Here is a 15990-nt window from a genome sequence, read left to right on the forward strand (position 1 = left end):
TAATACAATGAGATCCAACAACAACCTTCAAGCCTCTGAGTTTTTATTTAGATGATCGTCCAGCAGAGAAGCACACACACACACACACACACACACACACACACACACACGTTGGTTTTAGGCTCATTTCACACTCTGTGTGGACAGAGAGCCTGAACGGGAGGAGTGAAAAGAGGCATCAGAGGTTATATTTGCTTCCTTTGTGTTATGACAACTGTGGAGGAGGTTACAAGTGTCTGCATGTCAGCGGCAGATTCACAAGCTGAAGGCCACGAGAGACAGAGAGACGGATGAGAAGCTCTCGTTAGGGGCAGAATTAGGGAAATAATTCTTTCAGTCAAAAAAAGATCGCAGATAAATCATAGGATTCTTCAAAAAGTCTAACGATGAGGAGAACAAGGTGATGGTCATACAAAGATCAATGCCAGCATCAGCAGAACATAATATGAAATATAATATGATATGCTATTCAAACCTGCAACATTTCTTTCTCCATTACATGTTTGTTTTTTTTCCCAGCAGGCTCTTATAATTAAATTGTGAAAGACTTTAATGAGTTGTGTGAGGAGGAAAACAGTCCATTGATTATATTGTTCTAATAAAAGACTAAAGGAACGCCTAGATTTTGACACACACACACACACACACACACACACAGGTGACTTCCTGGAAGGTGATGAGGTTTACAGCTGCAGTGGAATGACTCCAAGAAAAAGGCAACTTGAGCGCTCCTCAGTCCAAACTCCGTCCAAAGGTCAAAGTTTAATCAGAGGGCGAAATCTCATACGGCCTGCCCTCGTGACAAAGCTTCATTGTGTTAAAACAACAGTGCAGCGGGCGGGGCATGGGCATGGGCATCGCCCGCCTCATGGCTCTGAAGTTGACTTTATTCCACTGCGAAAAGGAAAACCTCTTTTCCTGCTTTTTTTATTTTAAAGCCTGCTGTGACACTTTCTTTCCATTTCCCTCCAAACACTCATGAGTGAAATATTTTCATTCTAATTAGTGAGTCACTGAATAGCTTTTAAATGACCTCATATGTCTTAATAGCAGGTTGTGAACACATGAGAGCTCTTTGGCTGCTTGCTCTTTTCATCAGAGTATAAAAGAGAAGCATTTCACATCTACGACTGTTGCATTGTGGGATGTATACACTGTACATGGATAAAAAATATTTATAGAGATGAAGTGGCATGTATGAAATAAGATAAGTGAATGAGTGAGGCCCCTCACCTCTTTTTGAATATGTCAACTTTAGGTTTTGGGCTGCAGATGGCGCCATATTCACAAATACTACACATGAAGCACAGTGACACAAAACAAAACACTAAATGGCCAAACAGACACACAATTCAAGAGCTGTCACTTGATAATGATCCCTGATATTATGATTTAGAATTACCTGAAAAAAAGCTGGGCTTCCTTGTGACCTGTTACTGACTCTGAGTGCTTTTCATGCAGTAATCGGCTCTATTTTGGGTCCACCGCTGTTGGTTTTGGGTTTGGCTTCGGGGGATTTCCCCTCAGATCGAATCAGTGAGTCAGAACCTGAACTTCGCCTCTCTCCTCTGACACGCTCGTGAGTGTGGTCTGAAACGGGAGAGGATGCCGTGGTTGGTGCAGTGTCCAAAGTCCTGGGACTGGAAATAAGTATCTGGGTCACGGCCCACGAACACTTGCCCGATTGTGTCCAACCTTCAGCGGGAAACCAGCTCTGAAGTTATAGAAGTCGTACGCCTCCATCCCAGAGGGAGAGGCTCAGACTCCCACTCCCCAGCATGAGCAACAAATACAGGACACATGCGCGGTAATGCAGTTAAAGCTACCAATCACATGTTGTGGAGGTAAATAACTGTATTTACATAGGAATAAAGAGATAAAACAAAGCATGCCTAGGTTTTGGGGCTGAATTTCAGTCAGCACAGCAGCTGAAAAATGTCTTCCCGGTTTCGCGTTTCCCTTTTCTATCCATCATTCCTGGTGGTTGAACGCCTCACTTTCGCGAGCGAACATATTGTGACCTGTGATGCCCCCAAAAGAAGCTCGGCAGGTCTGCAGACAACACTTTGATTTGCATCATACGGTTGTTTTTGAATGCACCCTGCGTCCTGGCCCCTCGCTGCCTGTGATCACTTTGATGAAGACCCGCTTCTACTTCCTGTTCCTGCTGTCTAGGAATGGCCTTTTGTTTGAAGATGTCTCACTTGGGCGGTGTGTGTGTGTGTATGTGTGTGGTTTTTGGGTCGATCGCCATCGTCACGCATGTCCACACTGGACTGGACCCCCCCCTCTTGTTCGTCATTGCCGGTTGCAGCCGATCGTATAAATCCTGGTTAAAAAAACAACCTTTTATTAACATTTGTGCAGCAGTGTGCCACTCTCGAGGAGGTCCTGCGATTGAAGACGTCGCCCGGCCCTCATATGCATGATTGTCACAGTGAATGAGTGCATTCTTTAATCCCTGCTGGGTGAGCTGACAGAGCCGGTTCCACGCTAATTGCGTTCTTTAATCAACTTGTTTGGCTTCCCAGCCGAGAGCCAGATGGCCCGCAGTGAAGTCTTGGCTTAAACAGCTTTAAAACATAAACAATAACAACCACGTGCAGAACAAAGTATGACTTCTCACCAGCAGGCGATCTGGATGCCGTTCGGAAAGGTTCTCAAGGTTCTCAAGGTTAACATTACATTTTTTTATGACACCGCGTTGACATTTAAATCTCCAACAGATCTGTAAAAGTATTCCCTTCATAAAAAGGCAACTTGCTGAGCAACATTATCATCTTGATTTGATATTAGGGGTTACAACACAATACAATACAGAAGAGGGCCTGAAAACATCCACATCGGAGTTGAAATCGTTATAATATGATATAATCGGCAATGTTCATCAGTAATTAACTCAACAGCGAGAGCTAGCCAGAGTAGGGCCGTAAAAAAAACATGAAACTACTGTAAATAACCAGCTTGTTCAACTGCCAATGGCTGTGAAAGAGGAGATTTGGCATGCGGATAAACGAGCACCAACATTTCCAAAAATCTCTCTCGCCCACTGATTGCTGGTGTGCCATTGGATGAGCTATCCTCAGGTGGACGAGTAGAATCCTGCATGGACCCTAAGTCAGTTTCATATTATTGAATATTAGTGAGTGTACTGACTGTTAAATATGGTTTTGATGGGCTTCAATCCCTCAATTTTACTGTGTAAAAAAATCCATGTTGGGTTCAGAACACACTGCCCACACACAGCAGAGAATCAATGTGTGAGCAGCCAATACACACTGCATGTTACACACTGTGTTGTCCTCTTACTTCAGGCTTCTTTGTGTGTGTTTTCTTTAAAGACTCTTTTTATCTTACAGGTGGCTGAGGAGACATTATAAGAATTAACAAAGAAAGTATATATCACAAAGATAGAAAAACGAGTATGAATGTCTCAAGGCTGAATATGTAAATACATTTAAAACATACATATAGCAGCAAACAGCCATATTTATGGAAGCCCATTTCCGCCACACAAAAAAAAGAAAATTAGGACCAAAAAAAAAATTTAAATTAGGACAAAAAAAAAAAAAAAATCAACCGACAACAACAACAACAAAAATTGCCTTTTTTATTTATTTTTTATTTCGTTGGCGAAAATATAAAAAAAACATCTAAAACATTTTTTTTTTTTGGGTCCTCATTTTAATTGTTTTTGGTGCGGCGGAAATGAGCTTCCATAAAATGAAATTCCATACATATGTAATATAAATATGCCGTAAAGTAAAGTCCACCTGAGCGGACAGTGGAGGAGCTCTCTCTCTCTGTGTTGCCATCCAACTTCTCCAACCGTTAAAGGAAATGCAGATACGACTTATAATGCAATTTTATTCCATTAATATTGCAGGAGGACGGCATGTACTTGAACACATCACTCTAATTGGTATCAAAAGTGTAAGAACAGTAACAAATATGCTGCATTAAATATATACACAGCGCAGCAGCTCATTTACATGCAATATAAGTGATCTATAGGTATTAAAGCTGACGTACAATGTTGTTTTAATGGTGTGGGCATCATGTATATATTACCTTATGATTCCACCAGGGAGCTGAAGTTACAAAAAGGAAGAAGCCAGAAAATTAGGAAAAAGTATGAGGAATATTTTGTGAGTCAAATATTTTGAGAATGGAGACTAAGTTGACAAAGTTTAAACTTTTGCTTGCAGTGACACCATCTGGCCAATTAGCTCCATCTTTCCAGGTAGATGTTGTTTTGCTGAGGGCGGCACATTTCCTGCAGTGTGTTGTTTTTCCTAATTGGAAGGGCAGCTCGCATCCTGCTCTTTTTTTTAACCAGCTCGGAGAAAGAGATAGATTCAACCAGAGGACCCGCAGCCCCCACCTCAGCCACAAAAAAACACACGGAAAAGGCTGCAAAGAGTTTGATCATTAAAACGTAAGGAATGCAGACTCGTATTTCTGTTTCTATATCGGGAGTTTAAATAGAAGCTGTGAAAAGCAAGACTATTTAGAAGGGTCCTGATAATTGCTTTCCTGATGTTATTGGAGGAAATGTTGTGCAACACACTCATTTCCACAACTGTGTCACATGCGTACGTAGCTATACATCTACTAGGGAAGGGTCTTTTGAGATGACGTGGTCCTCTCCGTTAAACTCTCCTGGACCAACTGGTCGACATGAAGTCATCTATAAAGCTTAAGGGCAGCTAATCCTCCTGAGGAATACAAAAACAGTACATTAATTCTCTCAATATTCACGAGAAATCACACACACATAATCATGGAAATGAGCTGCTCATTATACGTCAACAAGGCCTTGACTGCACGATGCATATGAGTAATTTATTTGTGCTAATGTACAAAAACTGGGTTTGTGGTTAGAGCTGCTCATGGTGTCATGAAGGACAACAGTCTTTTGCACCACAACGCTGAATTCACTTAACAGAACCAGCAATTTTGACATCTGGATCCTTTTCACAAAGGTAGTGATTTGTGTGCCAAATGCAGCACTTCCTGTAACAGTGATTGGAGGTTGGACATAATCCACCAGTGAATGAGTGGATGCTGCGTGCTGACTAAGGTTTTTATCTAAAACCCCCACAGCAGCAGCAGCAGCAGCAGCAGCAGCAGCAGCAGCAGCAGCAGCTTCCAGTTGTTTCTTTCCAGCGTCTGTTTACAAAGACAGATGGAACGTGATGATCCACGCTGCAGCGCGGACCAGATATGAATCATTGATGCTGCAACATGGAGCGTTGCCTGGGAAACTGTACCAGACTGATTAGTGTCAGCTGAGTAGGCATGATTATAGTGAATTTATAACAACATAATATGAAAAAAAAACAACATTAAATTACATGGCATTCTAGAAAGTGCACACATAAACTGTTGGATGATGCAGGATACTGTTTCAGTTTGCCCTTTAACTTATCGTTGTATTACATTTTAAGCATTATCCATTAATACACACATTAACAAGGTAAAAGGCACACTTGAAATGTACTAAATAGATTTTTTTGTTTGTTTTAAATTTAAGCACAAATTCATAAATCAGTGATTTTTATTTTGTGGGTTTGCACAAACAAAGAATTTGTGTTTGTGATTTGGTGCATAACAGGAAAGACCGCAAAAGTCAAGAGACATAATATGAAATAGAACAAAAATTACAGTATAAAATGTTTAATGTGAGCTTTATTTCAGATTTAGAAGTGAGACTGTGTTGGTGAGAGATGACAGTGATCTGAATGCAGTAGATTAACTATGTATACGGTTCAACCTTTAACAAACCACACAGCTGTACAACGTGTTCTATATGAAACTGCAATTCAACAGTCTGCCATAGCTTGTACAAAAGGCACGGACGGGGTTCGAACCCGCGATCTTCGGTTTACGAGACCGACGCCTTACCACTTGGCCACCGCGCCTGCGCTGACTCCACCGCCCCAATCTCTTTTGTAAATCCACCGATCACGTGGCGCGTGTCTAATGTTATGTATGTGGCGGATGCAGCCGTTCGCCTTTACATACTTCAGACTCGCTTTCTGCCCACGAACATGCACGTGAACCGTATGTGCTGCAGAAATACGCTCACTGTTGCGCTTTAGATGTATTACTGTGATTCCACCACAAGAGAGGGCTGTTATCTTCCATGTGGGAGCAGCGTGGCTCTATCTTAACCAGATTTCAGCAACCAGAGGTCTCTGCTCTTCTGCTTCCGGGCGTTCACGCCAAAGAAGCACAAAGAAGGTGAGAGCTCACTCTTCACAGTCTTCACTCTTCGTGCTTTTGTTTAACTTTCATGAACAGAAGTGACCTCCAATTCACTAATTGAGAAACTAACCGGTGTAGGCAATGCTTCCTACAAGCTGTAATGATTACACCAACAGCAAAACCAAAGGGTATGTAGGATCGGATGAACAGAATTCTTATCATCTTATTATTAAAATCTTAGTCCTGAAGTTGATAAAAAAGAAAAAGGAAACGCCAGTGTAGCTTATGCTCAGCAAATTCCACATTGCGGTCATCTAATATCCGGATGTAAAAATGGAAAAAAAGAAAATGTGCAACGTTGAGATTTCGGTCAAGAGTTCATCTCCATGGGAGTTAAAATTCACGACAATCCACCCAATACATTTCATCATGTCGTGCACAACGCTGATAGAGGATGAGAATATCACAGGACTTGATACCATCCGTTGTTGGGATACCTCCGTAATATATGACTACAAGCACAAAACAATACATGCATGTCATGGTTTTGTCAAAGGGATATTTAAGTCTCACAGTGGTGCGAGAGAAAAGGTCAAGAGGTCACCATTATCACCAGGAATCTTCTCCAGGAACCGTTCATACTCAAACTAAATGTAAATATGCAGTACTGTCAAGGTATTTTGTTCTGAATCAGCATTGAACAGACCAAGAATGAGCTTGCATAGCTAATAACTATGAGAACCAGTAGGTTGCTTGTAATTTGTCTCTGAGCAATACAATATGCATGAAGCCAGACTGCAGCTTTTCACTGTCTCTCTTTTCAAAACATCAAAGATGAATGCTTGCCTGAGGGGCTGTTTTTTTTTTTTGGATCAGATATCCTAGAGGCTGTTTGAAAAATGAATAAGACTCATTTCCATTGGGAATGAGTTAGCAGAGAAAATCACAGATGTGGAGCGTTCACCTTGACCTGTTTACAGCAAGTCGTCAGCACACAGACAGAAAGACGGCGGCTTCTCCTGAATAAACAGCACAGGTTGAAATTAATTCAGAGCACCTTAAAATGTGACAGTTTCTCTCAAAGTTCAGCCGTGCTTATTGTTCCATCTGTTCGAAACTTTTTACCCAAAATAATATTTCACAGCGATGATGATTTGCTGATACATGCTCTATCCTCCTCAAGTCCTAAAGGTTTTGGTAGGAAAGTGTGAATGCTGACTGTTGTAATCCTTTTAGGGAATTAATATTTATTTTTCTCTATTATTGAGGCTCTTCCTGCCCTTGAGACGAAGCTTTATCGAGCAAAATGTAACCGTAAGTTATATCAGTGATACAACAGGATAGTCTTGAGTGGATCTGAGTGATTGGAAATAGCTAATGATGCTTGTTTATTGTTTATTTCAAAATGTCACATGAAAGTATTTATTTTACAAGCTCTGCTTTCTTTTTTCTTTTTTAATCACAAACCTCTTCCACATCACAAACTGGGAGATACAATATGTTCCAGTCAGAGATTACATGGATCTGGGGCATTTTGTGTTCACACCAAGCAGCCCACTCCCTAAGAGGGTACGAAGCATTACTGTAGCAATCTATTTAATTATTTATCGGTCTATTGCTTTGAAAAATCATCTTATTTCTCTGTGCTTGTGCAGGAATACCCCTGTGCCCGGAAGGTGTGAGAATATATATTTGTTCAACAGACACGTTTTTTTTCTTCTTTTTGCTTGCTCTTTTCTCATGTAAACAAAAATGTGACTCGAGTACATGTTCAATGTTTGGATTCTCATAACTGACCAGCAAAAAGGAAATAACACAATGCACTTATCTAGCAAGTCTTCTCATAGCTTCATGTTTATCTACACTTGTTTGCGCTGTTACCTTGAGTGAATATGATGAATGGGTGTTAAATATGCTAAAACACGATGGAAGGCGTTACAAATAGTAAAATGTCAGCTAATGAGGAAATGATCACATAGCACCTCATAACACCAGCAGCTCCCCTTATCTGCTCTGTAACATTTTACCTCCCATTAAAATCGCTCTAAATCCACTAAAGCGTTTTAATTGCTGCCTAATAGAATTGCATTCTTTAATACTTTCATAAAAAATTGCAGAAATTATTGGTTGCAACTATGGACGAAAAAATGCGGCACATAATCACTTAGAAAACCCGTGAATCGGCGATTTTAAACTCAGGTTTTTTTTTGCGAATTGAATAAATGAGATATAAAATGTTAGTTGGTTTTAGGGTTGCTGGTAAAGATGTTGTGAAGCTTCACCTGGACAGAGGCGAACCGTAAACGTTACCAACTGTTTCCGGTCTTTTCACTAGTGACGTCACAACGTTAGCTTTCAATCGTCTCTCGGCAAGGAAGCGAATACGTGCACCATTATTCCCCAAAATGTTTAACAATTCCTTTAGTATATATATATATATATATATATATATATATATATATATATATATATATATATATATATATATATATATATATATATATATGTGTGTGTGTGTGTGTGTGTGTGTGTGTATATAGCCTTCGACGTGTACAGTGGTCAAGGCACTTTGTACCGATAAGTCTGCCTTGTAGCTAACGTTAGCTCGCTAACTAGTTCGGCTAGCTGACCATTACAGTATCTAGCTACATCACCCACCTGTTCTTCCTCTAAACAGCCGGAATTACACCAGACAACACCAGCGACTTCCATAGAAGCAAATTAAAAACTATTATTGACTATTTTAGAAAGTTAGAAGACCGTTGTTTCTCAAGAAAACTAGCTCTAAGTGCTAAGAAAGAGAACGCTTCTGTCAGCTAAACTTCACTTTGACATGTTTGCTAAACATGTTGGCGTTGGAAGAAGCTTAACCATTATTTTTTGGGATGAGCCTGAGGTAAAGATTAACACACCATCTTACCATCTTACTTATCTTGTTGGGAATTATTTAAATAAAATGGATTTATGTCTGTGGAATGTTTTCTAGCTAATTTACTGTACACATTCCTAAACCCACTATTTTTACTAAAATGAAGGATTTATCAACTAAAATAACTTTTAAATATACTTTTAAAGAAATGGTTAGAAATATGTATTATCATACTGTGCAGTACACACATTTCCTTATTCATATGTATGTATAATATATGTGTATATCAGGTATCCATAGTTTTTGTTGTTGTAAGTTATAAGATGTTTTGAGGAGCTCATCCCTTTGTCTTCATGATGTCTTATGATCCCATTCTCGCTAGTCTTTTGAAACTGCATCATTGTGTGCCGACAAATTAAAATGTGTTTAAATGCATCGCAATCCAGACAAATGCAAGTGGCTTCCAAACACAGAGGGTCTTTGCTGGTGCCGCCCGAGGAGAGAATTGGTCATTGTGAGGAGGGTCTGACCCGGGCTTCCACCAGACATGCAAGTGTGAAATCCAGTTGAAAGGTAAGCAGCTGATGAAGCGACATAACAAAAGCAATATGATCTCTCCCCCCTTTCGCCAACATTTCTTTTCATCCATCTTTCTCCCCCTGTTCTTTGCATTCATCTCCTTATTCACTGGGCTATTTACAAAACTTCAAGCAGCAGATAAATGTTTGTTTTCATAAAATATCACAAAGTGAAGCAGTTTATTGGAAATCCTTTGGGTTTAAAATGTGCAACGTCTAAGCCCGGCTTAATCTATGTTTCTCTTTTTCTTTCTACTGCTTAATGTATACGGAGCAATTAGGTGCACATCACTGATGCCTGTTGGGTCTGTTACCATAGCTACAATACGATTGTGCAGACAATCATCTGGTCCTTGTTTCCTCCAATAGGGTCGCACGGCTGAAGCTGCAATATAAAGTAAAGATGCTCATCTTTCAGCAACACACAAGTAAGAATCAGAAACAGGTTCATGAGTAGGAGAAAGTCTTGCAGAGTGGCAGGCAGGGGACTGCGCCCAGTCATGGCGGACCACAGAAACAAGATCCGACGAGCCACACAGCAGGAGAGGAAGGTGAGAGCATCTACCATTTTGAAATTCAACTCCTCTTATTGTTCCATGAAAGAGTTTGGCGGAACAAAACAGTGACAGTAAACAAGATACGCTTTTGTATTCCGGCTTTGAACGTAAAGAGGGACCAGGAGGAACAAAAAGCAAGTGTCACTTTAAATGAAATGCATTATTTGGATGAATGCAGACCGGCGGTCTGCTTATACTTATAAAGGTAGTCCAAGGCTGCGTGGCTCACAGTTAGTTTCAATTGGTGAGATCAAAGATTTCCAGCTCGGCATTGTTTAAAAGAAGGTGTTGTTTTTACATTGCATAAGATGGGTGAAAAAAAAGGCGAATCAGTAGCTTTAAATGATCCGCATCTGTCGTAAATTAATATACCAATTTGAAAATAGTTCGACAGATGTGGCCTGTCATCAAAGAGAGCCCCCCGAATCCCATCAATCAGAACATCTGAGGAAAAGATGCGTTCAGGGACAATCATGGAGGAGCTTTGAGACTAGGCTTGTTGAAATCAAAGGCCCTGAGAGCTGAAATATTTTTTTTTGCAGGCTATCTGTATCCTTCTGAGAAAAAAAATAAATGTGGTCAGTTAATCTGCGGCTTGGAAAAGGACAACAGCCAATGCAGCATGTTCAAGCTGCCCCCCTACTGGGCGGCCCGTGAGCCTGTCGATATGGTGGTTTGATGTCGGATGGAAAATAAGAACCCCCCACAACAAACAGAGAGGGCTGGAACAGAGAGACTGGAACAGAGAAAGAGAGGCTAGAAAGGGAAGAACCATCGACAGATGGACTCTGTTGTGATTAAAGATGGCGGCAGTCTTTACTGCAGACTACGAAGGACGATCCTCGATCCATAGAAAAGCGGTGGGAGTAGTCTGCGATCCAACACAACAAAACCAAGAAGCACACAGTGAGGTAAACCAGCAGGTATGATGTCTGCTTTTGAATCTCTGAGGATGAAAAACCACGGCTACCAGTAACTTTCCATTGTGTTGTTTATCGCTCCGTCTGTTATCGTTTTTTCATGTCAGTGCCATACTGGTTTTGTTGTGTTCTCCCTCTCATCAAAACCGAAGCGCATCATTTGATCTGACCAGTGAATGTGCATCCCATGACCAGACGACCGAAGACCCCGATAGACCGAACGCTTAAATTAATTTGAATTTTTATTCAAGCCAGCAGATGTCTGGCAATTGCTCTTTCGCCATTTGGTACATGGCTTACAGATGTATGCCTTTGTATTATGTCATTATAGGATATATGGGCCTTTTTAATAAGATTTTCTTCCCCTTCTTGTGGGAATATGGCGCACTGTGAGCTATAATATCCAGCAAAATAAACTCAAATCTGAAAATTGCTCAATCCTCTGTGCCTAATCCACTCCAAGGCTTGTTAGTCATGATATATTCAGACAGGACAAAGGACATCAGCAGGACTCCAGAATACATTTTCTGGAAAGTCTTTTGATATTACTCTTTCATTTCAGAACTTAAAACAGACAGCGGATAACTTTAATATGCCTGACATATTTTGATTAAAACCCTCTTCATCTGTATAAACTCGGTCACTCATATCAACGGTTGCGAGTGTCTTTTAATGTAGTCCATACAATAAAGTGTACGTGTTCCATTTTTAGTTTTCTGGGCTTTAAAAGATGTCTCGTCGTGCTTGTTGTTTCTTTTGTTCTTCTTTACTTTTATTGAATTCTTTGAAGCCAATTTGAAGAAGAAAAAAAACTCAAAAAAATCTCTATTGTGTGCACTCAGAATGGGAGCATTCATTGACACATCTTAATGGGCTTTTGTTCATCAGACAGTCTTCAGGAGAGATAAGCCTATTTCAGCCAAGGCCTACTAGGGAGTCTAAATCCACACTGACAGGTGGAACAAAAGACAACTGAAAGGACTGAATTGGGAAACATGAAGTTGTCCTCTGGTAACACTTAACTGCAGTGGGATGTTTGAGCATTCAGTGTAATTCCTAATAATAAGAAACTGAAATCATTTAAACATCTTTCTTTAGGAGTCGTGATTATAATAATAACTTGTTTGACAAGCTCCAGAATTAGCATTATTCTGTCATCAGAAATGAACACATAACTCTCATTGAAAGCTTCTTAACAACATTTTTTTCAACAATTTTGGACAGAAAATACCAGTTTGACGTCTGCTCAGCTGATTGAACAAACAGCCAGGTCTGGTTCACACAGTCACAGACCTGAAATGTCTTCTTTTGTTCCTCTCGTCTGCTGAGCAGCTCCACACGGGCCGGTTGCTCAAGGGCTTCTTGTTTGTAGTTTGTGAGGAAGAGAAGAGTATTTTTCCTTCACCCTCCTCACCTTCCTCTCCCGGCCCCCTTTCAAGGGCTTTCTGGTCACACGACCGCTTTCTCTTGCATCGCTCCAACCTTTTTATTCCTGCCGTTTTCTGTACAAATGTTTTTCGACACTTCTCAAATAGAACGCCTGTAGAAGTAGAAATGCGTTATCATTGCATATAGTGATACAAGGGGAAGAAAACCGTTTGGTTTGGTTACCTTGTGCTTTTTCCCTTAGTTATCAGGGTGCTCATAAAGCTTTATAGAATGGATCAACGCACTGTCAGAGCTGCTTTTGTTACTCGAGTCTGTGTTCTCGCAGCTGTTGATAAACCTGGCAGATCAGAGATGTGAAATGTTTGCCATGTCCAAGACCTACAATGACCTATCGATACCATTCCCTCCTGGTTGATGAGGAAAAAAGCTCAAATGCGCCAAAAGAGAGCTTTAAAAAGGAATAAGCCAATAAGACACAATAAAGAAGAGAAGAGATAAACAATATCCTACATAGATACATACATGTCTGCTTCACTTAGTCTATGTGCTCTTGAACCTGTTCAGGGTTGACTCTGTTGTCACATCAGACCTTTTGAGCCACACCCATCTGTCTGTTGTGTTTTTAAAGTTTGAGTTCTCATCCTCTTCTTTTGATTAATGAAAATCTGTAGCTGCTGGTGGAGGGGCTGATCTGACGACCCACGCAAGATGTCTGTAGCACGCATTCATGTGTTTGATTCCCTTATTCCTCCTCCTCATCAGTACTGCCTTTCATAAAAGCTGAGGTGGATTAGAGAGAGCGTGCTGTGTAAACCTCCACTGGACCTTTGTGCCTGCTCGGTGTGGTTGAACAGAAGACTTACTGTCATGCAATAAAACCATCCTGAGCGTTGTTCCTGGTTGGATTCTGTCTTGATTTGTGTCGCAAGCGGCTGCAAAAAGGGGATTAAAATTTTTTTTAAAAGGAGATAGAATAAAGGGAACATTTTCAACCCAGTAAATCATTATATTCAGAAAGCCTTTCAGTAGAAGATGCAGCCTTAGCAGGTGATAGTGAATAAAGTGTGGGAGTGTGCTCTAAGTTACTAGTATCATGACAGACTTTTCATTTCATTTTCAAACTTAATTCTATGCAGAAGAACTGTCTTTAACATTGCAGGAATAAAATACAGTAGCGCCTCAATATTATTTTTGTCTGCTGTGTATAAAGCAGACTTATTAACCACCTTCTTCTTGTTCTTCAGGGTCAGATGGATGGCAAAGACAAACTGTCATGGCGACTTTCTGCTTCGGCCAGGCCTTCTGGTGTCGAGGTGATGAGGGGGACGCGTCCGTCACTGCAGCCCCGTGTGTTAAATAACCGTGCAATGGAACGCTCAGTAAATGGATGTACCGCCGGCGGACGAGTGAGGAAGACAATCAAACTCAAGGTAGGACATGCAAGTCAGCATGTTTCTCTTTCTTCATGTGGTCGAAGCGCCGTCATATATCTTCATCGCGAGGTCCGGAAACGCCCGTCGAGATCCTCGAGTGGAAGAACTCTGACCTGTTGAAATACTCTTGGAAACAACAACGACAATAGAAAACACACGAGATGCTGGGAGAAAATAATCGATGCTCGCGTTTGAGTATCAGGACGCTTCAGTTGTTGCCGCCCGAAATCAATTTTGCCTCGAGGAAGCTGAAGTGCGTTGGGTCCTTTTCATGTTTCATCTCGCTGGCATAAGTATCGTAAGCCCTGTGTATGCTGCTCACTTGAAACCGTTTTCAGGCAATTCATGTGATGCGATGAGACAGGGTGTGAAATACATATCCCTGCTCTTTCTCCTGCTCCCAAATGGTTTGATGTAATTACATAATCACATGCGTTTATGTTTTTATGGTGTCCCATCATCCTTTCATCTTAGAGTCAGTAAAACGGCCTGATTGCCTGGCGTGCGAGCATAGAAATTGACAGCAGCCTTTTATTGCTGCGTTTGGTCCTTTTGGTCTTTTATACTTGAGTCAAGTAATGACACGATCAAGTGCATCTGCTGCTAAAACACTCTATTGTTGCATTGTACTGTCTGTTTCAAAGCATGGGCACGAGTTGGGACGGTTTTTTATTCATAAACACACCAAAAGATGGACAAATATGTCTCCACGGGGCTAAGAAACACACCACTCAAACAGAGGAATGTTGCAAGCCACTGCAAACTCTCGTCACACTGAATGTGTCTTAATCGTTTGTGTTTGAGTGGCCGTGTCACCTGTAAATATGGCGTTTGAGGTCATTGTAGTATGTGTGTATTGGACACCAGCCACGCAACCCACTGCTTGCATATCGTTTGAAGAAAGGTTGTTATTTACGACGTCATTGTGCACGTTGTAGAGACGGGATGTTTGATCTGTGGCCAGCTGGCCATTATGTGCGGCTGTAACATATCATGAACTCAAGTGTCATGGAGTTCCCCCTTGAGTTTACCGCTTGTGTTGACTGCTTTGTCAGCTGTTCTTGTGAAACGTCCTCGTGATATAATTTATGACTGAATGCACAAGGTAGAACTTGTGGCACGGTGAGCTGATTAAACTGATCAAATCAACCGTGCAACGTCAGAGTCTTCAAAAACAAATGGACACTTTCCACTTTGAAACTGCATTTCATTTGAAACGCTCAAATAGAAAAGGTGCATCTTATTTGACCATTGGGGCTTTTAAAGGGGCGCTCAAAACTCTTTACAATGGATGTCTGAAGAGAAATGCATACAGGGTTGGAGGCGAGGCCCCGGTTGTTCCTATGAAAGTTGCTCAGAGGCGCAGGAAGTAAAAAAAGCTAATTTCTCAGTAAACCATTTTAATATTATTACCCGCAACCCCCCCAATGATCTGCTGCTTCCAACTTCTATAACCTAATGAGTGTTGGTATTAAGTTGATTTACCTTAAAACATTCTCCATGGGTTTACAGACGTCCCTTTCCCAATGAACGTCTGTTGGAAGAAGTATGTTTGGGGTTAATAGCATCATGTAACGTACCCGGTAGTTAGAATCCCACCGTTTAGCCGTGATGTGAAATTAGCTCCAAAGCCCGGAGCTCTTTCTGGAGGGCTGGTATTTTACACATTAATTCAGTTTCCCCATCTCAAAGAGCAGCCAGCCTGGGAACAGTTTTACTACGTCTCCTGTGGCTCTAGAGGGAGTTTTCTGAAGTCTTGATGATTTGTATCTAATCAAAAGGTGCTCAGTTGCATTATGGGAAATGTAGGATGCAGCATTTTTGGAGCTTGCTGGGGGATTAAAAATCAGGACAACTCTGCCTCTGCTGCATCGATGTTGTCCTGCAAGTCCACCACGTTTATGGAAATGCATTATCAAAAGTTGGAAAGGCCTAAAGCCCTTATGTGGGCTGGAGATCATGATTAAAAATACATTTCACATTACTATAAAAATCTGCATAATTTACATACAATGATACTTAATTACTGACTTC

General features: G+C 41.0%; 1 protein-coding gene and 1 non-coding gene across 4 annotated transcripts in view; one reads left to right on the top strand and one right to left on the bottom strand.

The window, feature by feature from the left end:
- Positions 1–5852: 5852 nt before the first annotated feature.
- Positions 5853–5924, bottom strand: trnat-cgu (transfer RNA threonine (anticodon CGU)). The gene has a single exon. It is a non-coding gene; the product is annotated as a tRNA-Thr (tRNA).
- Positions 5925–8978: 3054 nt separating this feature from the next.
- The window catches only part of axin1 (axin 1), a 29242-nt gene continuing 22230 nt past the window's right edge, over positions 8979–15990 (top strand). Inside the window, exons 1-5 of one of the 3 annotated variants that reach the window (XM_068578753.1) lie at positions 8979–9106; positions 9526–9652; positions 10027–10208; positions 10757–11137; positions 13768–13953. The gene's annotated coding sequence lies outside the window, so the exon portion shown is untranslated. The remainder of the gene's footprint in view (positions 9107–9525; positions 9653–10026; positions 10209–10756; positions 11138–13767; positions 13954–15990) is intronic. The other 2 variants (XM_068578754.1, XM_068578755.1) reach the window with 2 other exon arrangements.

The sequence above is a fragment of the Clinocottus analis genome, unplaced genomic scaffold (assembly GCF_023055335.1).
Source record: "Clinocottus analis isolate CAN_PGR_092001 unplaced genomic scaffold, fCliAna1.0.p SCAF_16, whole genome shotgun sequence".
NCBI classification, from domain to species: domain Eukaryota; kingdom Metazoa; phylum Chordata; class Actinopteri; order Perciformes; family Cottidae; genus Clinocottus; species Clinocottus analis.